Source organism: Dermochelys coriacea, chromosome 6 (genome assembly GCF_009764565.3).
Source record: "Dermochelys coriacea isolate rDerCor1 chromosome 6, rDerCor1.pri.v4, whole genome shotgun sequence".
In the NCBI taxonomy this organism is placed as follows: Eukaryota; Metazoa; Chordata; order Testudines; family Dermochelyidae; genus Dermochelys; species Dermochelys coriacea.
In genome coordinates, this window is record NC_050073.1 from 11,878,017 (window position 1) to 11,904,499 (window position 26,483).

The following is a 26,483-nucleotide window of genomic DNA, read 5'->3' on the forward strand; positions in this document are numbered from 1 at the left end:
AGCCCTCATGCTGTGTGTTTTTTATAATATGATGCCCTTTGTACAGAATCCCTTCATATTCAGCAATTTCATATACTATAATCCCAGTAGATTTTATGCTTCCAGGTTTGTAGGCTTTTTCTCTTTAGGCCATCCATCTAGAACAGAGGTGGGCAAACTACAGCTCATGGGCCACATCTGGCCCACGGGACCCTCCTGCCCAGCCCCTGAACCCCTGGCCCAGAAGGCTAGCCCCCTCCCCCTCAGCTCACTGCACCACTGGCGCAATGCTCTGGGCGGCGTGGCTGCGAACTCCTGGGGCAGCGCAGCTGCAGAGCTTGGCCTGACCCAGTGCTCTATGCTGCGCGGTGCGTGGCTGGCTTCAGCTGGGCAGCACGGCTGTAACGCCTCCAGCCACCGGTGCTCCAGGCAGCACGGTTAGGGGGCAGGGAGCAGGGGGGGGTCGGATAGAGGGTAGGGGAGTTCGGGGTGGTGGTTGGGGCGATCAGAGGGTGGGGGATGGGGGGGTTGAATGGGGGCAGAGGTCCCGGGGGGACAGTTAGGAAGGAGGGGGGTTGGATGGGGCAGTGGGGGGCAGTCAGGGGACAGGGAGAAGGGGTGGTTGGATGGGGCCGGGGTCCCAGGGAGGCAGTCAGGAATGAGAGGAGGGGTTGGATGGGGTGGCGGGGGCAGTCAGGGGTGGGGGTTCCGGGAGTGGTCAGGGGACAGGGAGCAGGTTGGGGTGAATGGGGCAGGTGTCCCGGAGGGGCATCAGAGAATGGGGGGGTTGGATGGGACAGGAGTCCCGGAGGGGCCATCAGGGGGCAAGAAGCAGGACGGGGTGGGGACTGAGCCACACCTGGCTGTTTGGGGAGGCACAGCCTCCCCTAACCGGCCCTCCATACAATTTCCGAAACCTGATGTGGCCCTCAGGCCAAAAAGTTTGCCTACCTCTGATCTAGAAATACGCTTTCAAACTGTTGTAGGTTTGTGTTTCTCATTTATGTTTGCCCAGTACTGTTCTAGAACTGGGAAGTATTTGAGTCATATTTATTTCAGACTCTTCTCCCTGAAGCATTTTGTTTTCACTGTTCAAGGACGCTCTTGAAAACAAGTGTGTCTAAGAAGGTTCTTACCCAACCTTTATTTCACAGTTAATGAGTAGTTCTGCAATTTCATGATCATTTTCATACTTTTCACAATGCTTCTATAAGGTTTCCAGTGGGTTATAGTCTGTTTCTATCATAACTGATTACTTTTCTTAAATGTATTCATGAAGCTGTTTACAATCAGAAACAATTGCCAGCATTTCTTTGTTAACCTCCACATAAATCTGTTGTGTTTTACTGAGTGCCCAAGGAAAAGGAACCTGATAGTCCAAACGTATTCCTTCTAAGGAGTCAGTAACCTGACCGTTACCCACAACAGCCCAGGGACTGAGCTAACGTCTCATGAGAGTACCCTTGCTTCATTGATTTGTGCCCACCTTGGCTCTGGGCTACTTCTGCAGGCAGATACCATTGCCTTGTTGGCCTGAGATGGAGCCAACGTCAATGTATGGCCTTCCTATACAAGCTCCAGGCTGTTGAACCCTTGTGTCCCTTTGGACAAATGGAGCCAGCTCCCTTGTTATTTATAGCTCAGCCATTTTGCACAGAAGGCAATGTGATCTAGTGGTTAGAACACAGGACTGGGCATCAGGAATTCTGAGGACAATATCACCTAGCTTCCTCACAGGGGTTTTGGGAGGGCGATTAATTATATGTGCAAAATGCTTTGAGGTTCTCTGATGAACGCTGCTACAGAAACACAAAGTGCTGTTAGGCTATGGGATTGAGTGGATGAGGTCAGAATTTACCTGAATCCAGCATAAGGCAGCTGGGGCCCTGTTTGTGCAGAGCTCAGTCCTCCTGCATCTGTGGGGATTATAGATAACTAGCTATCCTGGAGTGTTTTGGACTCTGGAATGTAATGTTATGAAAGAGAAGCCACACCTATTTGGCTCAGGGCAGAGTTCAGCAAGTTTTATGGGAAGGAGCATGTCTCACTTAGGGCAAACAACTGCACATTGGACTGGGCCTAGCCCAATACTGATAAAAACTTTCCATGAAAATCAATTTTGTTTTTAATGTGATCTAATTCATTTTGACTGTGTCTGTGCCCCCTTTGGTGCGAATATCTCAGTGAATGTGTTTGTGGGCAGGAATGTTGGCTGGAACTGTGAATTTTAAGCAAATATTGGAGACTATTTGCAAAAAGTGAATTTTGAACTTGTAAACATAGAAACCAGATATAAGGAGTTGGTCTTATCTAGTCAGGGAGCTAAAACATACCATGTAACCATGCGTCTCAGCAATACTAAGTCCCCTCTTCTGCAGCCAGGGCTGGATTTAGGGGCAGACGACCCAGGCGACTGCCGGGGTGCTGGGCTTGGGGGGCACCAGGCTCGGGGGGCTGTTTTTGATGTTAGCAACAAAAGGGAAAATAGAATGTCTGAAGTAAAATGTTTCAGGTATTCCATATGTGGATTCATTTTTCACTAACCTCCTAGAACAGTGGTTCCCAAACTTGTTCCACTGCTTGTGCAGGGAAAGCCCCTGGCAGGCTGGGCCAGTTTGTTTACTTGCTGCGTCCACCACAGGTTCAGCCGATCATGGCTCCCAGTGGCTGTAGTTCACTGCTCCAGGCCAATGGGAGCTGCTGGAGGCGGCACGGGCCGAGGGACGTATTGGCCGTCACTTCCAGCAGCTCTCATTGGCCTGGAGCTGCAATCGGCTGATCCTGCGGATGTGGCAAGTAAACAAACCAGCCCGACCCACCAGGGGCTTTCCCTGCACAAGCGGCGTAACAAGTTTGGGAATCACTGTCCTAGAATGTTGTAGACCTTTGTAGAATCTTGTGGAACCTTCCAGACTTTCTGAGAACTACATTTTCCTTGAACCTCCTAGAATGCTGTCAGCCATGCCCTCGCGGGTATATAAGGGGAAGGGCATCGCCAGTCAGTCAGTGAGATATTAAGAACAAAGTGAAGTGTAGTGAGAGCCCAGCTGCAATATTGTTAGGATGACCATATATCCCCATTTTGGCCAAGACAGTGCACATTTTCAGCTCTGTTCTGGCCGTCCCTACTTTTTCATTAAAACTGGGCATTTGCCCCTGGTTTGTGCAAGCAGTGCTGCCTTCAGAACTGTCCCCTCAGGCAGCAGCCCCCTCTCTCTGGCTGCAAGGCAGAGCGGAGATCAGATTCTGCTGTCCCGGGGTCAGCTTTGAAGGCAGGCACAGCACCAGAGAAGCACTACCTTCAAATCGGTGTTGTCCCCACCCCGTCCCCACCGCACGCTCTCCACTTGCAAGGCAGAGCAGAGAGTGGCAGCTGCTGCCGGGGGTCATCAGCTCTGAAGGCAGCAATGCCTGCCAGCAGTATTGGAGAAATCTGCTGTGGACAGGCAGCGCTGCTTTCAGAGCTGACCCCCTGGGCAGCAGCCCCACTTGCTGGCTGCAAGGCAGAGCAGAGAAGTAAGGGTGACATAGTACTGCCACCTTTACTTCTGCACTGCCTCAGAGTCTGAGCCTTCCTTACTGTGAGGCTCAATAGAGAATGCTTTGAGCAACTTGACCAGGAGGCTGTATAGAAGCACTAAATTAATTTTCCTATCAACTCAGTGCAAGGTCAGCAACGAGAAGGTGGGAACCCCATTTATTGATGGGCACAAAACATGGCTAAATGGATTGTCAGCATCAGCAGGGTTGATGGATGCCGCACGCAGGTCATCCGATGGGGGTTAGTGGCAGTGCTCTAATTTGTAATTGCTGGTTTTTGTTGGTTAGCTGAGTTGCAGCTGTAGGCTGAAAGGAGTGTGATGGTCTCTTCACAGCTCCAATGTTTGCCTAGCTTGGGAGCCTGAGTGGTGAAACAGTGTGAAATAGGAAGGGTTTTTAATTGCACATTATATGGTAGCTAAGAGTCCCCTGGAGTCCAACAGGCTGCCTGCCATAGAGGCAGAGTGCTGTGTTCAGATGCTGGGCCACTTGCAAATCAATTCTACCCTGGTGTTTAAGTAGCAGATTTACCAGGCCATAGAGATCTCTGGTATAAACTCTTCGATTTGGAGATTAACCAGGCCCATAGCAAGGAAATGATTCAGCAAAAGAAGGCGCTATCAGGAGCAGGGTCCCAGCCAGAGGCAGACTGACATGTATCCAAAAAATTCCTACAAGGAATATAGACAGTTCATTCACACACCTGTTCTCCTTTTTCAAGGGCTGGTTGTGTTGGAAGTAAGGGTGGCAATACCACCATGCTACCCTTACTTCTGTGCTGCTGCTGGCAGGGGTGCAGTCTTCAGAACTTGGCACCCCAGCAAGCAGCTGATGCTCTCCATTGCCCAGCTGTGAAGGCAGTGTTGCCACCAATCACATGATGTTGTCAGGTGATGCTTTTGTTCCTTTTGTGTGTGGAAGGGGAGGGCTTGTGCATACCTATGTCCTGAGAAGAATCAATAGTTTGTGTATTGTCATTTTTTGCTATAAAAATGTCCAAGAAATATCTGTGTAATTTTAATGAAGACCTCCAAAAACAGTTCAAGTTTTTAAAAAAAGATACTTCAACACTGGACAATAGCAAAGTTATATGCGAGACATGTGGAGCACATTTCTCCATTGCCCACAGCAGTCGAAATGACATTACCCAGCACCAGCATCTTCAAAGCAAGAAACACAGAGATGCTCATAAAAGTAAGTGTTTAACACCAAGTGTTTCAGGATTTTTTCTGAGGCAAGACACAGAAGCTGAAAAAGTTTTTGCCAGTGAGGGAGTGTTTGCTTACCCCTCAGTGCGGAACGGACACAGTTTCCAGTCTAGTGACTGTACATCAACATTAATTAGGAAACTTTACCAACCTATGTTTTCATCTGCTTGCACAAAATCTGAAGCAATCATTTGCAATGTCTTAGCCCCTTTATCCATTGAAGAAGTGCAGCCTGAGTTTGGCAAGTGTTCCTTTATTATGCTTAGTGTTGATGCATCAAACAAAAAGGAGCAAAAACTATTTCCTGTTCTTAGACGGTATTTTCTCCCACTGAGTTGAGTTTGCACAAAAATTATTGACTTTTCGTCTCTATCTGGAGAAACATCAGATTTGCAGTGTGCATTCATCCAGCAAGTGATTGAGAAGTACTCTCTTAGTGACAAGATTGTTGGAATTTGTGCAGACAACACCGATACTAACTTTGGGGGTGCCAGACATTGTGGGAAAAACAATTTGTGGTGAAAGCTCCAGGCCAACTTAGGAACAGAGTTCTTTGGAATTGGGTTTGGTGCACATATTGTGCATAACTGCCTCCAAACTGCAGTTGACTGTCTTCCTGTAGATGTGGAGAGCTTTGCTGTAAAGGTTTACAAATACTTTCATGTCTACACGATGCTTGTTGAAGAGCTGAAAGATTTCTGTTGATTTGTTGAAACTGAGTATACCAAATTACTAGAGTATGGCAGCACACGATTCCTCTCACTGGGACTAGCAATACATAGGATTTTGTTGATTTTTGATGGTCTTAGAGCATATTTTCCTCTCTCAGTATAAATGCCCGATGCTGCTAAAGAAGTTCTTTGATGATCCTGCCACTCAATTGTGGCTTCTATTTGCCAGCAGACAAACTGCCAAGTTCCAAAACATAATGGAGATGATAGAGAAAAACGATCTGTCAGCGACTGAAGTTGCACTACAAATATGTTCCCTATACAATAACTTATCGGAGAGGCGTGGAGAAAGATTTGTCACAACAGAAATGAAGAACGTAGAATGCGGGCAAATGAAAGAAAAGGAGTTTTATGATGTAGTTGACAATTTTTACACAACATGCCTGTCCTACTGAAAGCACTGGAGATCTGCCTTTGAGTGCATCAAAAAGTTTGAGTGGGCTCTGCTGAGGAATATCCTGCAGTGGGAGCAAATGCAAAACTAGAATGCTCACTTTAAATATGTTGGATGGGAATCATCTCTTTGATGAATGGTCTAATGCAAATCAATTGTCTCCAGTTGTCTTTCAGACTGCAACCATCAGAGAATGCCCGTCACTGAAAGGTGGCAGAAGATTTTTTGAGAGATGGACCGTAATGCAGTACAATACACAGATCTAGTCAAGGCTGTGGAATTTGTGCTGTATCTGCCTGGTACTACAGCAACTGTTGAATGTGTCTTTTCAATTATGAATGATGTGTGGTCTCCTGAAAAATCACGTGTGAATGAAAGCTGTCTTGTGTGTGCGAGTTAACTTTTCTCTAGACTATACTGCATTCTACAACAAGTTGCTGAAAGACAAGCAAACCCTCAGAAAAATAGCATCGTCAAAACAGCTTCACATCCTGACGAACGGGAAGACAAGGAACAATGCCAGTAGCTACTGAGTTTTAAATAAAATATATGTAACCATGAAACATATGAACACATATATATGAAATATATGAAACTGCCATATCGTTTTTGGGTACTGTAAGTAAACTCCCCTGAGCACTGACCATCTCTTACCTGGTGTCCTGTTTCCAGTTTAGGGAAATATGGTCACCCTAGATATCGTGAAACTTGTTTTACTGTGTAATTGTGAAAGTGTATGTGTGGTTTAAGACTTTGCAGAGTGTAAGTAGTGACTAATAAAGGAAATATTTAATAAGACGCCAGAGATAGCTAGCGAAATCCCTATCTATGCAACAATATAAAAGAGAAACTGTTACTACTTTTGCTGTGCTTAACATGTAATGTCTTATGACTTTCTAAGACTGCGGAACATAGACTTTTGCTCTCCCTAATACTGTCCATTTTCCCCCATAGAAAATAAAAGATGCCCCCGAAGAAGCCTTCAGGAGCTCAGTATAGGAAGCGAAAAGCTCAGTTGCAATCTTATTTGCAGCAAGGGGCAAATTTGATGGGAAAATATCTGAAACAGAACAACATAGACCAAGCTTTAGGCAGTAGCAATTGTCCGAGTGCAGAAGAAATTGAGAAGCAAAGTGCAAATGATGGAAGTCCTATTACTAAGAAATTAGCAGATTAACCTGAAGATAAGGAATGGAAATGTGAGGAAAGTGATTGAGAATCATCCAGTTTTTCTGGTGGCATAAAGGAGAGGGATGATAAAGAAGAATGTGGCTCTGTGATGGGGTGACTATCCCACACTCACCCTGCAGGGTTTAATGCAGGCCAGATGGTCCAATTAACCCATTAGGCAGCTGATTAAGGAGGATGAGCTGAGCAGGAATAGGCGGGGTCTATAAAGCCCAGAAGCTGAAAGCAGAAGGGGCTGTTGGGAAATAGCAGACACTTCCAGGAGAAAGAGAGAAGTGAGTGGAGACTGTAGGCTGCAGTCACTCCCTGGGAAGAGAGAGGGGACTTTGGAAACTGGTAGGCCCAGAAAGAGAAGGGGAACCAGCAGTAGGAAGAAACCCAAGGATAGAGGAGTGAGGCTAGAGAGAGAAGGCCCAGACTGCTGAGCTAAGGGTCTCTGGGCTGGAAGCTGGAGAAGAGGGCAGGCCCAGGTTCCTCCAACAGCCACTGGGCGAGTGGCACTGAGGCAGTGAGTGAGAGGACTACCTAGGATTATTGAGGAGTTAAGTTCCCAGAAGGGGGGAACACAGACAGTGACACAGCCAGAGGGCTGAGTCATGAAGAGGACACTGCAGTTCCTGAGGCTGAGAGAGAGACTGCAGGCAGACAGCAGAGACAGAGTGACAGTGTGCAAACTACGGACGGGGATGGGTGGGGGCGTTGCAGCCTCAAGCTAGCCCCCAGAGTACCAGGAGGAGGCGCCAGTTGGGCAGTAAGTGGTGCACCCTGTGACAGGCTTACATGAAAAGAAGAATAATGACAAAGAAAAATCTGGTTTACATGAAAAGGAGAAAAACAATACAGAAGAATCAGCCTCGCATGATGACAGAAACAGCAGTGAGGAAAAACTGCACACCACAGAGCAATACATCAGATATATGTTACATGGCCAGTTTTCAGAGTGTTAGTCTGTATTCGCAAAAAGAAAAGGAGTACTTGTGGCACCTTAGAGACTAACAAATTTATTAGCTCACGAAAGCTTATGCTCTAATAAATTTGTTAGTCTCTAAGGTGCCACAAGTACTTCTTTTCTTTTTGTTATATGGCCAGCGATCCTAAACTCTGCTGATATTGATGGTACAATTTTGACTGGGCTGGGCAAAATCAAGGATAGGACATTTCCAGTAAATGAGCAGAAGCAACATTTCTCAAAGTCACATGGCTCAAAAGTACTCAAGAAGGATGAGAAACTGACTTGGTGTTGGCTAGTTTATTCAAAATCAACTGACAAAGTGTTCTGGTTTTGTTGCAAAATATTTGACAAGAATGCCAAATCATTATTTGCACTTTCCAGGTAGAATTACTGGCATAATTTAGCTGATGCTCTGATGCAACATGAAAAGTCACCCAGCCATTTTACGGCCTACTCCAGATGGATGCAGGCTGAGCCCAGGCTCAAGCTGAATAAAGGCATAGATGTAGAAAATCAGCACATTATTAATGTAGAAACCCAGCATTGGAGGAGGAACATGCTTGAGCGTCTAATCTCAATTACCTTCTTCCTTGCAAAGAATAATTTGGCTTTCTGGGCTCATCATATAAGTTGTTCACTGAACGTAACGGTAATTTCCTCAGTTTGGTAGAGCTCCTTGGGAAATACGACAATGTCATGCGTGAGGACCTATGTCTGATAGTTCGTAAAGAAGTTATGGAACATTACAGCAGCAAAACAATTCAAAATGAATTGATTGACCTTATGGCAAAGAAGGTGCTTGATAGAATCATAGAATATCAGGGTTGGAACGGACCTCAGGAGGTCATCTAGTCCAACCCCCTGCTCAAAGCAGGACCAATCCCCAACTAAATCATCCCAGCCAGGGCTTTGTCAAGCCTGACCTTAAAACTTCAAAGGAAGGAGATTCCACCACCTCCCTAGGTAACGCATTCCAATGCTTCACCACCCTCCTAGGGAAAAAGTTTTTCCTAATATCCAACCTAAACCTCCCCCACTGCAACTTGAGACCATTACTCCTCGTTCTGTCATCTGCTATCACTGAGAACAGTCTAGATCCATCCCCTTTGGAACCCCCTTTCAGGTAGTTGAAAGCAGCTATCAAATCCCCCCTCATTCTTCTCTTCCACAGACTAAACAATCCCAGTTCCCTCAGCCTCTCCTCATAAGTCATGTGTTCCAGTCCCCTAATCATTTTTGTTACCCTCTGCTGGACATTTTCCAATTTTTCCACATCCTTCTTGCAGTGTGGGGCCCAAAACTGGACACAGTACTCCAGATGAGGCCTCACCAATGTCGAATAGAGGGGAACAATCACGTCCCTCGATCTGCTGGCAATGTCCCTACTTATACATCCCAAAATGCCATTGGCCTTCTTGGCAACAAGGACACACTGTTGACCCATATCCAGTTTCTCATCCACTGTAACCCCTAGGTCCTTTTCTGCAGAACTGCCACCTCGCCATTCGGTCCCTAATCTGTAACAGTGCATGGGATAATATATTGATGCTGCTTGGCAAAGCGAAGTACTACGCTGTAATAACGAACTGAACTCCTGACAATAGTCACAGTGGAAAGATGTCATTTACAGTACACTTGTTGATGATGAGGATGGCTGTATCCAAGTCAAGGAATAATTTATCTGTTTTTGGTCTGTGGATGACTGTTGAAAAAGGCCTAACAGAATTGTTTATGAATATTTTGAATGAGAATAAAATAAAGTTTCAGGACTTCCGTGGCCAAGGCTACGACAATGGCATGAACATGAAGGGAAGAAGCAGTGGCATCCAGACATGGATCCTTGCACTGAATCCAAGAGCTTTCTTCATGCCTTGTGGCTGCCATTCCCTCAACCTGGTTATGTCAGATGCAGCAGCATCTTCTTTAGATTCAGTCTCTCTCTTCAGAGTACTGCAAAGAATACATGTCCTGTTTTTAGCATCAGCTATCAGATGGAGGATCCTCACAGACAATGTTACAAATCTCACCATGAAGCCGCTAAGTGACATTCGCTGGGAAAGCCACATTAACAGCGTAAGGCCAGTGAGGTATCAACTGATTGAGGTTTACGACACCCTGATGGATCTGGCACAGTTGAGTAAAACTGAGGCCGGAATCCAACACAAGGCACAAAGCCTGGCAAAACTGATCAGACTTCAAATTTCTAGTCTCAGTTGTGGTTTGGGACAATATTCTGTTCCAAGTAAATGTTGTAAGCAAGGCATTACAAACACAGTCGATGGACACTGCAACTGCTACTACTTTGAAGAGAAGCTGCCTTGATTTTGTTGTGGCTTCCAGAGACAACAGATTTGAAGATGCCATCACTGCTGTCAAAGAAATGGTGGAAAAGTTAGAAGCTGAGCCTGTCTTTAAGGAAACTTGTATTCATTGGAAAAAGAGACAGTTTGATTACAAGGGCAGAGATGAGGTGATGGGAAGCTTGGAAGAAAAATTCAAGAGGGAATTTTTTTGCTCACTCGTTGACACTGCTTGAGTGTCCAGCAAAGAAAGGTTTGCACAAATGAAGCACCACAAAAAGACCTGGGGAGGTGGGGGTAGAAGGGGATTTTGCAACACGGGAAGCACTCTCCACTCCAAGTTCTCCAATTCATTCATGATCACAGCTGAAGGACACTTTTTTTAATGTGTGGATAGCTTTGAGGATTCTGCTTACGCTGCTGGTAACAGTCATAAGAGGTGAGTGCAGCTTTTTGAAGATCAGGTTCATTAAAACATATCTTCAATCGGCAATGGCCGACGAGAGACTGACATCACTTGCTATTTTATTGCTTGAAAATGCCATTGACCAGTCTTTGGATCTCTCTGACACTGTGCTTCAGTTCTTGAGGGCAAAGGTGAGAAAAGCAATCTTTGGAACTAAAGGAGTAGGGTTAACATTCTAAAGCTGTCACCTACTGTAACACTATTTAATACTGGTCCACCCAATGTTGGTGCACAGTTCAGTTTCTTGATGTTAGTATATTTCAGTTAATCTTAAAATTAAGAAGTTTCTATAAGAAAGAGGAATTTTTAATTGCTTATATATAGCATGAATAAATGCTGATTTACAGAGCCTAGTGTGCAAATTTATCATTTTATATGACAGGGATAAATCATGAATGCAAATTGTGCATCAAAGTAGTGAAATGGGCTATAAATGCAATAAAAGATCAAAAGAAAAGGAGAACTTGTGGCACCTTAGAGACTAAGATGCCACAAGTCCTCCTTTTCTCTTTGCGGATACAGACTAACACGGCTGCTACTCTGAAACCTGTCAATAAAAGATAAAGTATTCAAAAGTTTAACAAACGGGGGGGGCACCATTTGATCTAGGAATGGCCCTGCCTGCAGCAACGCCTGTGTAGACAGACCCCTGTGCAAGCACAGAACTCATTTCAGGATCAGGACCCCAGACAGCCTGCGGGGTCCTTTTCAAATACTCTGAACTGCTGATGCACAATATCTTATCCACAGAAATTATTCTGTAAATAATTGCAAGCAACACATAAATGTGAGAAACTCACAAGCTGCTAAAGGACAATTTGTGAAATAGAATAAATGGATCAAATACATTGTTCACTTCACCTCCAGTTCAGAGGTGCATTCTCTCAGCTGACATTCTATACAAAGGTTACCTTCTCTGACAATGTGCCCATCTGGAAATGCCTGCTGGCAGAGAGTTGAGACAGGATTAGATCCTGCTTTGATAGAGTTATCCCCATCAAAGTCACTTCTTCATGAAATGTCACCCCCAACAGCTGCCTCAAATCCTTATTTTAATTAAGAACTTCCTTTATTGCTTTAAAATAAATTTTTTATTGGCTAAGTGGATAAAATAACAACAGATAGAGAAGATCTGAGGTTGAAGCAACACATATAATATTGGTTCAAGTCCTGTCAGAAATAGAAAATGGTATGCTCCTCAGGTACTGTGGTTATGAAATACAGGGAGATTTTTACAGATGAGACCAAGAATATTGTAAACTAGGTGAAAGATATTTACAGCTAACTATCCTGTTCGAGAATTGCCATCCTTTCCATAAACACCAGTGCAAGTCAGTTCATAGATGTTACATAAACACAAAACCAAACCCTAGCTTAGCTCACAGGCTGGTCAAAAGACTGTGGAAATCTGAAACCAATCTTGACTGTAATTTATGTAGAACATCTGAGGTTTGGGTTTGTTCTTTAAGCTAGTTCATAAATCCGGCTGTACTCTCACATCCCTCCTTCCACCACACTGGTTGCATATGTGAATTTTTCCAGAGGAGCCATATTGTGTAAGTTCCTCAGCCATTTCTCAAAGATGGCAGATTTCCACATCAGGAAATCCAGGTTTTAGGCAATACATTTCACGGAATACATATTAAATATGCAGAGTATGAAAGGCTGGATCAGGCAGGATTTCTAGTTCCTGGAAAAAGTCCTCAGGCTCAAAACCAAAACTTATTATGGTGGAGCAGTATTTAAAGTTACATTGGGGAACTGTGTTTATGCAGGGAATAGAACAAGAATATCTGCTAAATATTTTATTACAGAAAAAAATCCCAAACATGCAAAATAGAGCATAGGAGGGCTTTACATTTTCAGTGCAGTTGGAATTTGTAGGGGAGTAACGTAACAAAAAATATTTTGTAAATAAAAACAGATAGTTTTTGAAACTGGGGGGTCCCTGGAGTCTTACTTTTCTTTTGAACCCTTTTGCAAAGAAATCTATGGAGATTTTATACTAACTTCCAGTATAGGTGACTGTATCTGTATAGTTCACACAAATACCACTTTTTTATTTTTCTATTTTGGAGTTAGCGAGGGAAAAATAATTTGATTTCATAATGGATCAGAGCTACGCCAATTTTAAAGCGCGACATTAATGATATGATGTTTGCTAGGCAGTGATTTATGTGGCTACATGGCAGTGAATTAATTTAATTTCAACAGCCCCATTTAATTTAATGTTGTCTTTGATTTCTGCATCACTGATTTGAAAGCATCACTTTAACTATGACAGCATTCTGTGCTAGATAGTGTCCCACATGTTTTACACAGAACAGCAGATTTGCCAGGTTGCAATGGCCACATTTAATCTAATGTTGATGTTTCTTCACAGTCAAACATGCATTGCAGCCACTGCATTTTCTATATGGTCGTTGTTGTTTGTGAGTCTGTTATTTGCTTTTTATTTTATCTCCATATTACCCAGTTTCTTTAAAAACAAGGGAAGTTCACACAGAAAAACTCTGTTTAATGTTAGTTAAGGTTGCTTTATTATACTTTAAAATAATTTCCCTCAAATGCTGAAAAGCTAGGAATGAAATAGTTAAGGTCAAACATCACACTTCTGTTTCTCTACCTACATAAAACTAATCAACTCTTATCCATTCCTATCTTCCTTCTACTACACATTGTTAACATCCAAGACTTCAGAAATTACAGTGCAGCCTTAATTGCAACATACACACAAGAAGATCCTTCTTTTCACATAGGCTTTTGCTTTGGGATTTATTTGAAAAAAGGAGAAATTAATGTATCTCCTTCTTGTACAGCCTTAACTCCAATGTACATACAAGGACACAGATGTTATACCTTCTCTTAAGCTGTGGTTTTCTTTTTGGATTTCTGAGAAAAAAAGTTAAACATACACATCCTTATTGAATGTATATCAGAGCTGCCTGGCAGTTTATGAAGCTTTGGATTGCTGATAAATATTATATTTGTGTAGATGAGAAACGGATGCATGGTTAATGACCCTCAATATTTATGTATTAACTTTTCAGCATTTGAAGTAAAATGTTATTAAGGTGTAACAGAGCAACTTTAACTAACATTAAATGAAGATATGTCAGTATGAATTGAAATTGGCAGCAGGTCCAATAGATGTGTAATAAATTACCTTCCAGGTCTGGTCTACACTAGATTCAGATTGACGCAAGGCAGCTTATGTCGACCTAACTATGAAAGTGCTACATTTAAATTTCGCTCCTGTCAATTTAAGTGCTCAGCTACGCTGACTTAACTCCACATCCACTTGTGGCGTAGAGTCAACGTTGATGTAGTTAGGTTGACGCAGTGTCAGTGTAGGCACTGTGTTGCTTACATTGACTGTTACTGGCTTTCAGGAGCCATCCCACAATGCCCCACACTGACAGTACAATTGATACAAGCGCTCCTGGGGAGAACGTGAACAGTCGACACGAGCAAAGTGTAGACACACACAAGCGACGTTATTACTGCGGTGGCTGTATGCCGAAGTAAGTTATGTTGATTTAATTTTGTAGTGTAGACATGGCCCTAGAATCATTCTCCTGTGTATGATTATCTCTGAATTATGTAAACCTAGTGTTTGTGACATGGTTTGAATGACAGCCTTAGAGCCTTAATTCCTTGGTTTACTGACAGAACAGGAAAAGCATGAGCTGCAGCAGGGCAAGCTTCCTCACATCGCTTCCCCTAATATGCCTCATCTTTAACCTGGTGGTGCCACTTCTAGCTGGAAGGGGAGAATTAAACCTCCATGGCCATTCACTCCTCAGTCATTCCGCTGAGACTGAATATGGGCCTTGCTCAAGCATTCCAAGTTCATACCCCAAACATGACTTAAGGCTGTGGAGTTTGTATACACAAAGAAGCAGGGCTGGGCCCAAAGACGCCAGCGCCGAATGTGAATGTGGGAGTCCTGTTCATTAGGAAACGAACTGAGACCCCCAATTCATTTCACAACACTCAGTTCCTGCTGCCTGGGAGTAGATCTGAGCTGTGACCTCGTGATTCTCAAACTCCTGAGCCAGCCAATCTCCCATACCACATATATTTGTTATTTAATGTATTTTAATGGTCTGTGTAGCCCCATGGCAGGCCAGGGGTTATATATAAATATATCACTAAACCTATGGGAGGTAGGTGCTGGGTGTTCTTAAATGTAGATCTACTCTTTGAAGCATGTTGAAGAAAACAAGTTTATTCAAGGAACTGACAGCAACAGAGCAGCATTAAGACAGAATGTCCTTCCCTTACAAATATCAGCTCACTAAATAAAGAACTTCAACCCATGTCAAAATTTCTCTGTAGCAAGAAGTGTTTCTTATGGGAACTTCCAAACGACTGCCCCTATTCACTTTCTCTTTTAGCACACATTTCATGTCTAATTTAGAGGAACTACCGGGATTAAATCATTAGTTTGGTTATCCTAAAGTAGAAGATAAGAGAGATGGAGGGAATTTCCTCACCTTAATCTGCTTGGGAGAAAAGTTCTGGGGGGGTTTCCAGGCCTCTGTGGGCTCCTGCTATAACATAGAGGAGTATCTGAAAATGTCCAAGGGAAGGTCAGTCTGTTGTCTGTTTATTCACCTCTTGGAATATGTGTGATGATTTAAGGAATGTCTGTACAATGTATGGATTCTGGTTGATATTATGAAAATTGATGTATATCAGAATGCCTCTGTGTGTCCACCACTGCTGACAAGCATTTAAGCAGGTGCCTCCCTGATCAAAGCCAATAGCCGATAGTTAAAGACTTATCAGCTTCTGGGGTGAATAAGTTTCAGAGTAGCAGCCGTGTTAGTCTGCATTTGCAAAAAGAAGAGGAGTACTTGTGGCACCTTAGAGACTAACAAATTTATTTGAGCATAAGCTTTCGTGAGCTACAGCTCACTTCATCGGATGCATTCAGTGGAAAATAAAGTGAGGAGATTTATATACACACACAGAGAACATGAAACAATGGGATTTATCATGCACACTGTAAGGAGAGTGATCACTTAAGATGAGCTATTACCAGCAGGAAGGTGGGGGGGGGAGGAGGAGGAAAACCTTTTTTGGTGATAATCAAGGCGGGCCATTTCCAGCAGTTAACAAGAACGTCTGAGGAACAGAGGGGGGTGAGGTGAGGGGGGAGAAATAACATGGGGAAATAGTTTTACTTTGTGTAATGATCCATCCACTCCCAGTCTCTATTCAAGCCTAAGTTAATTGTATCTAGTTTGCAAATTAATTCCAATTCAGCACTCTCTCTTTGGAGTCTGTTTTTGAAGTTTTTTTGTTGAAGGATAGTCACTCTCAGGTCTGTAATCGAGTGACCGGAGAGATTGAAGTGTTCTCCGACTGGTTTTTGAACGTTATAATTCTTGATGTCTGATTTGTGTCCATTTATTCTTTTACGTAGAGACTGTCCAGTTTGACCAATGTACATGGCAGAGGGGCATTGCTGGCACATGATGGTATATATCACATTGGTAGATGTGCAGGTGAACGAGCCTCTGATAGTGTGGCTGATGTGATTAGGCCCTATGATGGTGTCCCCTAAATAGATATGCGGACACAGTTGGCAACCGGCTTTATTGCAAGGATAGGTTCCTGGGTTAGTGGTTCTGTTGTGTGGTGTGTGGTTGCTGGTGAGTATTTGCTTCAGGTTGGGGGGCAGTCTGTAAGCAAGGACTGGCCTGTCTCCCAAGATCTGTGAGAGCGATGGGTCGTCCTTCAGGATAGGTTGTAGATCCTAGATGATGTCCTCAGACGTTCTTGTTAACTGCTGGAAATGGCTCACCTTGATTATCACCACAAAAGGTTTTCCTCCTTCCCCCCCCTTCCTGCTGGTAATAGCTCATCTTAAGTGATCACTCTCCTTACAGTGTGGATGATAAAAACTATTGTTTCATGTTCTCTGTGTGTGTATATAAATCTCCTCACTGTATTTTCCACTGAATGCACCGTAGCTCACGAAAGCTTATGCTCAAATAAATTTGTTAGTCTCTAAGGTGCCACAAGTACTCCTTTTCTTTTTGGGGTGAATAAAAGAGTCACTATCTTAGGGAAATCACTTCTCTCCAGCTTCCCTCAACAAGGGGCTGGTGTTTGGAGAATGGAAAATTTCCAGAGACAGAGTCTCTCTATCATAAAGCAGGGGTTTAAAGATGACTTACAAGAGGAGGAAGACCCAGAAACACACACAGGAGAGAGCAAGGGGGCAGAGCAGCAAAGTCAGAGAAAGCAGACTGGGCCCAAGAAGGTGCCATGTCTCAGAACACAAGCCAGGCATTACAGAAGAAATACCCTGGGTGACCTTATAGTACTTGGACCCAGCCCAAAAATGACCCGGAGTGATGAGGAAACTGAGGCAAGGAAATACCTGTACAGTTTATTATTTTTGTATAGATTTGTGTATCTCATGCTATTAAAGAAAGACCAATGGAGTAAGAATTCTGTGCAAAGTGTCTGCATGTTTCATGTGTTACACCTGCCACATGCCCCTTGAAGATGTAAAGTATGGGCTCAGAACAGCCACACAGCTGGAGTTCTGGGAGAAGGCATTTAAGCTGTTGGTGAGTCTGAGGGCTCTGGCTGAATAGTGTGCTGCATGACCACAGCTCTCTGGGGGGAGTGCTAGATTGAGGACCTGAACCCTAAGAGTGTGCCCAGAGACCCCAAGGCTAAGGCAGGGCCTAGACTCTGTTCAGACTCCAGTGGCTTAAAACACTTAGGGGATTCAGCAGCTAAATTCTCTCTCCACAGTGTGGGGAATGGCCATAAGGGAGCTGTCTGCTGGACCTGTGACAACATGGGCACAGCACTGAACTTCCAGAGACTGAAGTAATTACATGACTGCCACTGTACACACAGCTCTCTTGCATCAAGCCCTCCCCCCCACCTCAAATCTGGGCCAAGATTTTCAAAAGTGACATAAGTTGGCGTGATTCGATTTCTGAGTGCCTTGAAAGGGCCTGCAAGTCAGAAAACAACGAGAACCTGCCGTCTGAAAAGCAGGCCACTGTAGCGTCTCTCAGGTTTGGCTCACAGTCACTAATCATTTCTGAAAACCTTGGCCCTGACCCTTTACTCCTGGAATTAGGCCTCTCCCAAGAACTGGGTTACCATCTCCACTCACTCCCTGAAGGAATAACTGTATTGGAGGGTGGTGTCCAAGGACATAGTTCCTTCAACAACCCAAGACCAGGGTCTGGGTGGAAGCCTCCATGGTAAGGATGTCTGCCTAGTGGGGAGCCACACAGGTGCAGGCAGGAAGTGGAAAGGGGTGTGTGTGTGTGTGTGTGTGTGTCTGTTTCCACACTGCCCCCCCCCCATATCTCATGCTGATGAGAACAGAACCTAAAGGAGGGTCTGGCATGGCTACTGTCATGCATGAGACCGTGGAGGCACCTGGCTCAGGAGAGGGGCAGGAACATTGCGCCAGCCCCTGGGGTGGGGTGGATGACAGGACAGGGCACCGGCTCCTGGGTTATCAGAAATGAAGAAGAGCACCGCACTCACTCCACTTAGGGCAGGAACAAGATAGAAGACAAGGGGCCCTCGGTGTCACTTCCATTGTTATACTTACAGATTATTAACATGCACATATCTTAAAACACATCCACTAGCTTCAATTTTCTTATCAGCAGACGAGGGTTATTCATCCCACTGTTGGACTAGCATCAATTTGCTTTGGTGGAACCAGCATGAGTTCTGGTCATGGTGGCTGGTAAACCCCAATTTTCTAGCTCTCCCCCCATATACATACTTAGAGGTGGAGTTAATGCCTGTGATTAGGAGGAGCCACTTAGCGAGGTGAGGACTGGAACCTGCTGCAGCCAGCGAGGCTGCAGGCTGAGTCAGCACAGTTAAACCTACAGCTGTTGTCAGAAGCAATCACATCCCCCTCATTACACAAAGCACTCTTGACTGGTGTCAGGCTGGCAGCAGCTGCATCAAGAGGGTGGTGTCTTAGCCCCAGGCATTTCCCCCCAACTCCCTCTCTCACACTGTCTACTCCCATTTTCATCTCTAGCCAAGCAGTATATATTCTGTATGTCAGTTTATGGAGATTTGACAAAAGCCGTAGAATCTTTTTTCCATCATTGACACATCTCCAGACATTACTCTGATTCCTCCACACCGTATGTCAGCCAAAGGCCTTAGAAGTGGCAAGGGTCACAGAGAAATGCAGCAAATGACAGATTTCAAGCAATAAAATTACAGCTGATCATATCCATATAATGGGCTCTAGGAAAGATTGTCTCTCACAAGTCTCTCCTCCAGCTCTCACTGATCACATAAAATTTGAGGCAAGAAAGCCCTGAAGTTTAGCAGAGGCTGCTCTCAGAAGGCCCCCTCCCCCCCAAAAAAAATTAATCAGCATTCTCCCACTTCCCACCATGGAGCTTGGGCTAAATTCTTCTTTATTGGAAGTAATCTGAGAGCAGGAAAGAGAAAGAACAGCCACTTAATTTACATGCCTTGTAGAGAAAGGAGACAATGACTGAAGAAACAATCTGTGTTTACTGAGCGCACCATTCCCAGTGGTATTGAAACCCCCTTCAAAAGCAGGGTTCAGCATCATCTAAGGAGGAAAAGTTTGTGTCATATAGATTATTCATATTTTTATAGGTTTCAGAGTAGCAGCCGTGTTAGTCTGTATTCTCAAAAAGAAAAGGAGTACTTGTGGCACCTTAGAGACTAACAAATTTATTAGAGCATAAGCTTTCGTGAGCTACAGCTCAATGCATCCGATGAAGTGAGCTGTAGCTCACGAAAGCTTATGCTCTAATAAATTTGTTAGTCTCTAAGGTGCCACAAGTACTCCTTTTTTTTTTTTTTTTTTCATATTTTTATGACAGTAGTGCTGAAAGGCCACAAGCAGGTGTCCACTGTGGTAGGTACAGAATGCACTAAAAGTTGTTTCCTTTTGGGGACAGTGTCTATAGAGGAAAGGGGGAGGGAAAGGAGGGCGCACCCATGACCGCATCACCAACTCTATTGCGCAAAGGCTGTTAAGCAAGTGACCCTTGCCTTCTGCCCTAGTCTAAAGCCCACTGAAGTCAACTGAAAGACTCCCATTAGCTCCAACAGGCTTTAGGTCAGGCCTCAAGGACCACTGAAGCCAATAGGAATCCTTCCATCCAGTGCAATGGATATTAGACCAGACCCACAAATAGCAACTTTCAGTAGCTGCTGAAAGCAAAGAACATTTCCAAAATAATCAACAGCAAACACAGTCAGCCCCAGCTGAAAATAACTGTCAAACAGCTGGACTGTCAGAGCCCTCTTGTCCTTCTGGGCTCCTACAGAGTAGCCCGCCTACCTTCAGCTCTGGTTAGGAATGTCAACTTTTCTGTCTGGGCTGAGAAATCTGACACTGCCTCCCCACCTTTGACAGGTTTCAGAGGAGCAGCCCTGTTAGTCTGTATCTGCAAAAAGAAAAGGAGTACTCGTGCCACCTTAGAGACTAACAGATTTATTTAAGCATAAGCTTTCGTGAGTTACAGCTCACTTCATCGGATGGATGGTTAGTATAGTCTCAAGGACAGATTTTATAACAATTCAGAAGATAATCTGACTCAGCAAGAGTCACTAAGTCTGAGAACAGTTAATCAGTAACATTTTAGTTCCTCAGCAAAAAGCCTTGAGTTCCCTACTTATCCAACACCCCCCTGAAGTGGACAACGGGGCTGGTGTTGTCACTGCAGTCTGCATCTTTGCCTTTTATTCTCATTGTCACTATGTTGAAATAGACTCTTGTGATAAATTAAGGAGTGGGGGAGCTCCCTTTTATGGACACCCAGCCAGCCAGTTAGCTACAAAATCCCTGTTAGCGGCTGTTCTCTACTTGCTGTACCTGTAAAGGGTAAAAAGAAGGGAGTGGGCACCTGACCAAAAGAGCCAATGGGAAGGCTAGAACTTTTTAAAATTGGGAAGAAGCTTCCCTTTATCTGTGCTGTTGTTGTTCTCTAGAGAGAGGGGACAAAGCTGGGACAGGGCTGAAACTATGCTGTAAAAATCAGGTATGAAAAATCATATCATACCTAGAACTACTCGTGAACCCCAGATATGTAAGTAGATCAGGAATGTCTAGGAGGATGCGATTAGGGTTCTTATTGGCTTGTGGACTCCTCTATGCTAACCCCCAAATACTTTTATTTTGCTTGTAACATTTAAGCTGAACCTCAAGAGAGCTATCTTGATGCTTAATTTTTGTAATTGTTTTTCTAAGACTTAGCAAAACACCTAAGATCCAGATGTATTTTCTTTCTTTTTGTTTTTAAGAACAGGATTGGTTTTTTGTGTCCTAAGAGGTTTGTGCACGTTGTTTAATTAGCTGGTGGCAACAGCTGATTTCCTTTCTCAGCTCTTCCCTGAGGGAGCATGAAAGTGCTTGAGGGTATCCCACAGGAAGGAATTCCCAAGTGCTCCTTCCTGGGTTCTCAAAAGGGGTGGGGGGCAATTTTCACTTGGGTAGTGGCAGCATCTACCCCTCTGAGGTCAGAGAAAAGCTGTAACCTTGGGAGTTTAATACAAGGCTGGAGCGGCCAGTATTAATTTTTAGAATCCTTGCTAGCCCCCACATTCTGCACTCAAAGTGCCGGAGTGGGAAATCAGTCTTGACAACTCTGAAAGCTGTTACCACAGCACTAGTACTGTTACCACAGGGCTAGTTTCAGAGTAGCAGCTGTGTTAGTCTGTATCCGCAAAAAGAAAAGGAGTACTTGGGGTACCTTAGAGACTAACAAATTTATTTGAGCATAAGCTTTTGTGAGCTACAGCTCACTTCATTGGATGCATTGGATGCTAGTTGCACTAGTCTGTGATGCCTTCCTCTTGTCCTCAGCTGCTTTGCTAGCACTTACCCTTCCCCAAGGATTCATGTGTGTCAATGTTTTCAAAATGCATATGGAACAAAGAAAGAATGCAGCAGGCAGCAATGGCCTTGCCTCAGGGGACTGAGTAGTAGGATGTGGTCATGTCACTCTCTTGAGGCAGCTAAACATTCAGCACATACCTTTAGCACCTTTAACCCTTCTACTACGCTTACATAAGGCCTGTTCAAAAGGAGAGGGGTCACTTTATTTTGCTTTGGTCAGTGAGGACAGCACAAGTAGTAGGTGGCACAAGCTGGAGCGGGGATAGTGCAGGATAAGTATGAGGTGGGCAGGAGAAAACTTGAAACTGAAAAAGCTGCACAGGAATTTTGAGTCCCCACCCACGGAGATAGTCAAAGGGAGACTAAACAGCCATCTACCAGCACTGGCAGAGGACATTCCTACCACTCTGGAGACCTCCCATGACAGACCCAGTCCATGCCAAATGCTTGGAATGCTAGCCCAGGAGCCGGACGTCCTTATCCCCAGAACAGGAACAGCTCAACTAGTGGAATCTTCCCTGCCAGTGTGCCTCACGCCTGCCTGAAGGGATCTGGTGACTAGGGTGGACAGCTGTCCATCAAGTCTTGGACTGAAGCTTCAGTTCCCTATTGGCCACTGAACAGCCATTCGATACATTTTGATCTCTCCTAACTGAGGCTGGTGAAAAGATCCACAGCCCATCTCTTGCGTTATCCGCTCCCTTCATAGGAGCATTCACACTGCACATTCAGCTTTCAAGAACCCACAGAAGAACTGTATATACACCTTTTAAAACTACCTTCACTTCAGATCTTAACTGCCTTTGCCCTGAAGCGACTGTAGTGAGAAATAAATTAATAAATTTGTTAGTCTCTAAGGTGCCACAAGTACTCCTTTTCTTGTAGTGAGAAAGGGGCACACTTATGAAACACTATTTGGCTGTTTGAATAGTCAACATTCCCCGCCCCCCTTAGTCATGAGGTGCCAGTTGGCTAAGCACTGGCATCAGCCGAAGTAACAGGAGGCGGGGAATGACTCAGTCTCCTAGTGCATGCTGTGCTGCTCAGGAGGACACAATGTGCAAATAGATAAAACTTCTGCAATTATATCACATGAAAACAAATCAGAATTTCACCACTGTTTCTTAACCCAGAGGAGCGGTCAGCAATATCTACTACCAGAAGCAGCTGAGATTCTCAGCATGGCTAGTTACTTTGTGCAGTCGTCCGCATTTATTGGAAGCCAAAACGTGGCTAACACAAGAAACAGACTGCCTGGGAAAATGGCCAAATACATGACAGATGTTTACTTATTAAAGTCCCTGGGGCGCCATACCCACAGCCGAAGGCCCCTCCACCAGTCTAATGGGAGGAGCTACCGAACCCAGGGCTCAAGCAAGTTTGAGGGACAACAAAATGATAAAACACAGACGGAAGCAAGGCTCACAGGGTTGTAAGCGGGGAACCAGAGGAGGATACTGAGCAGAGAACCATGGACAGCATCAACTGCTCCTCAAAAGGTGTCTATGGAGTTAGCAGATGTGGCCCAGAGGAACTCTGTCTTGAAGTGTGATCGGAGGGAGGAGCAGAAATAGGCCCCACAGTTGCACAGCACCTCCCTGTCTAGCATTCACCTCCTGGCATGGTGGATGGGCAGCTGGGCCAGCACCAGGAGGAGGTTGAAGAGGTCATCTTGTGACTTCGTGAGGCAACGGAAGGGGTGTGTGTAAATCAGCACGTGCAGAGAAAAGTGCAGCCAGAACCTAAGGAGAAGGTTCTGGAGGAGTCGGAAAAGGGGCTGCAACACTTGAGGTAAAGGCACACCAGGGTCTCTCTCACACCATAGAAGGGGTAGGCCTTGGGGAGGGGGGTGAACTGTACCAGGTACAGACACATACTCATGAATGTCCCCGTCGAGCTGTAGGAGCAGAGTGGAATACAGGCTGGCCCACGGGGCTCCTCTGCTCGGGTAAGGTTCAATCACCTCTATTTTTCATCTAGCCATTATTATGAAACACTGAGGGAAGTTTGTCTACTTCAGCCCATCCTCACAACCTCATACATACTTGCCCCCAACCCTCTTCATATTTCACACCTATAATTTTACTCTTTTCAATTCAAAACGTGGGAAAAGATTGCTTAGTCTTGTTGTTAAGCCTATTTTGACATCAGGAAACCTTAAAGGAGTCAACTTCACCACACTGAACTTAGCAGTAATTAAGAGCGGCTGAAAAAGCAACAAAATCTATGACGCTGCCCTGAGTGCTAGTCATATTGCTGAGCGGAAGCATCATGGGACCAGGATTTATTTGTTTGTAAGAGATGGAGGTTTAAGAGCATCTCTTATCCCCAGCTCATTTTTGTCTTTTTTACTCCCGAAGGCACTGCCGCCTGATACCGTAATCACCTTGAGGACAATAAGTTGAGGTCATGCACCTCCTGGCTTCCTAAGAATCAAAGGGTTTCTGACAGACCAGGGCAGATCTTGGGGATAAGACAGCAGCCACCTCCCACCCCTCTTATTATGACTTGTGTTCCAGGAAGCCAATGAAGGCTCCTGGTTTCCTCTTCCTCCTTCAAAAAAAGAGATTGCTTCATTCTTACACAGTCATTCTCCCCTTGTTCTCCCCGCATTTAGTCACTTCATCTCAGAGACAAGGATTGCCCAACTCTTCATGGCATACATTTCCATTTGACATAGAAAGCACTTAGCTTGTATTACACAGCTCAAGGCAGGACTGCTCTTTAGAACTCCCCCACCTCCAAAAACGCATCATAACCTTCTCTTCTCTAGGGAAAGTTTTACAGAAGTGGTCTACCAATGCTTTCCTACTATCACTAACACTTGTTGAGCTTCACTAGTGCCACCAATGCTAGGAACTCCAGTGTAGACAAGGTTCCTGCAGCTGCCATCATTTTCACCCATGGGTGATTTATCTGGAGCAGAATTAAAAGGCATGGAATTTGGAAGAACGTAAGTGGAAACAGACCTAGACCACTGCTTCTCTATTGCCAGCAACAGGGTTGGGTGAAGTATCATTTACAAGTTTTTCCACCATTGTTGTATTTCCCTAGCATAGACAAGGCTTTTGTAAAGCAAAGATCTGTGTTTCCAAAGACACCCTCTGCTTTGCTAAAGTTTAAAATGACATTATCCCCACCTCTGAGTAGGTATGGCACAGCAGAACTTGTTCTTCTGTCTTCCCTCCACTTCACCAGCAGAATGGATTTACATTCTTCTTTAATTTAACTTGGTTGCCCAATGCTCTCTGTAGAAGGATGACTGTATATATCTCTCAATGATCTAGTTCACAACTGTGTAAGCTGGCAACTGGGTTAGATAAGCAGGAACGTTTCCTTGCCATAGGGGCTCTGGCTTATTAATGAAGCATTCAGCCAGCATTCAAACAAAAGGCCATTAAAGCTTTGTACCTCTGAGCCACATGTCAAGATAATTTAGGGAGAGCAAAGTGATGCTGAGCAATGAAGCCAGCCTTAGTAACATTACTGAGCCACCCTTCCCTGCCCTCAGGCTCTGCCGTTCAAATCTAGTTCAAATCTGAGCCAATATAGCGGGAGATTCTGAAACAGATCTGAATATTCAGCTTGACAGTTCCCAGCTCTAAATTACCTCTGTGCACTACAGGGGACTGGGAGAGGAGCTGTACAGAGATGGAGCCTGCAGGTTTTGTTCAGTATCTTCCTCCTACGAAGCACAGAACAAACTGTCCTCCAGCCACTCCCCAGGGACAGCACAGACAGTGGCAGGGAAAGCTTCCAATAAGACTTAGTAACCTCTGCAGCCAAAAGGAGTTTGGCTACATATGGAGAACACTTTCTAGAAACTGCTAGTGTATAAGCAACAAGCTGTTGGACACAGGTTTGTATGTTGTAGAATGATTTTTGCTCAAACATCCACCAACCACATTGGAACCTGGCCCACTGGTACATTCAGAGCAGTACAGTTCCACTCTTTCATAGCATCCAGTTATGGGTCATCAAACAGGTAACTGATGAGACTAACTGCATGGACTGCTGCACACTTGGAACATTTCACTTTGATACCTGATTTGAGCAGGCAGTAAGAAGCGTAACTCCGAAGATGCTCCTTCAGCTCTTAGGGTTTAGAAAGAAATCAAGAAGAAAGTCTATATATATCAACTGGGAGCTGTTAGAACTGCTTTTGAGTTGAGTGCAAAAGCAGCATCTGGAATTTGTTTTTAGGTTTGTTTTTTTTTGTTTTGTTTTAAAACAAAACACTGGTGATAAAATTCATTCAGGCATATCAACAGTCCAAATAAAAGTCACTTCCAGCCTAAGACCCAGCATGAAGATTTCAGATCAAAAATTAGAGGGCACTATAAAAGCTGTACATTTTAACTACTAAGGAGCAAGTGAAGAGCTCAGGCCATGAAGACAGAAAGTCATACTCATCTGAGATATAATCCTCCATGCAGCTCTTTTATTTGGGCATTTAGCGTACCTCAAAAAGATAAGCTATGTAATGCTTTCAGTTGTCTGTTAAGAACATCTGCACTGCCACCTACAGACACACCATCAGACAGGGGTTCTCAGAGTAAATCATAGATTATTAGGGCTGGAAGAGACTTCAAGAAGTCATCTAGTCCAACCCCCTGCTCAAAGCAGGACCAACACCAACTAAATGAATTGGAGTGGTCTAGAAGTGCCACACAGCAGCATGTATACACATAAGGGAGGGGGATAGAAGGAAGTAAAGTGACACTGAGGGGGCAGTGCTGTAGTTTAGTAGGGCCTTGTCTTCCCCACAGCAAAACTTGAAGTTTCAACAAAAACCCACCCCAGACAGGAAGGAAAGTGGCCCTGA

At 44.5% G+C, this 26,483-nt stretch overlaps 1 long non-coding RNA gene across 1 annotated transcript; it reads right to left on the reverse strand.

Annotated features, from left to right (window-relative positions):
- Positions 1 to 238: 238 nt before the first annotated feature.
- LOC122460536 lies at positions 239 to 18,614 on the reverse strand. Its single transcript, XR_006281904.1, has 3 exons — positions 18,603 to 18,614; positions 5,838 to 5,846; positions 239 to 378 (listed from the first exon to the last, which is right to left on the reverse strand). It is a non-coding gene; the product is annotated as an uncharacterized LOC122460536 (long non-coding RNA).
- Between the last annotated feature and the right edge of the window lie 7,869 nt (positions 18,615 to 26,483).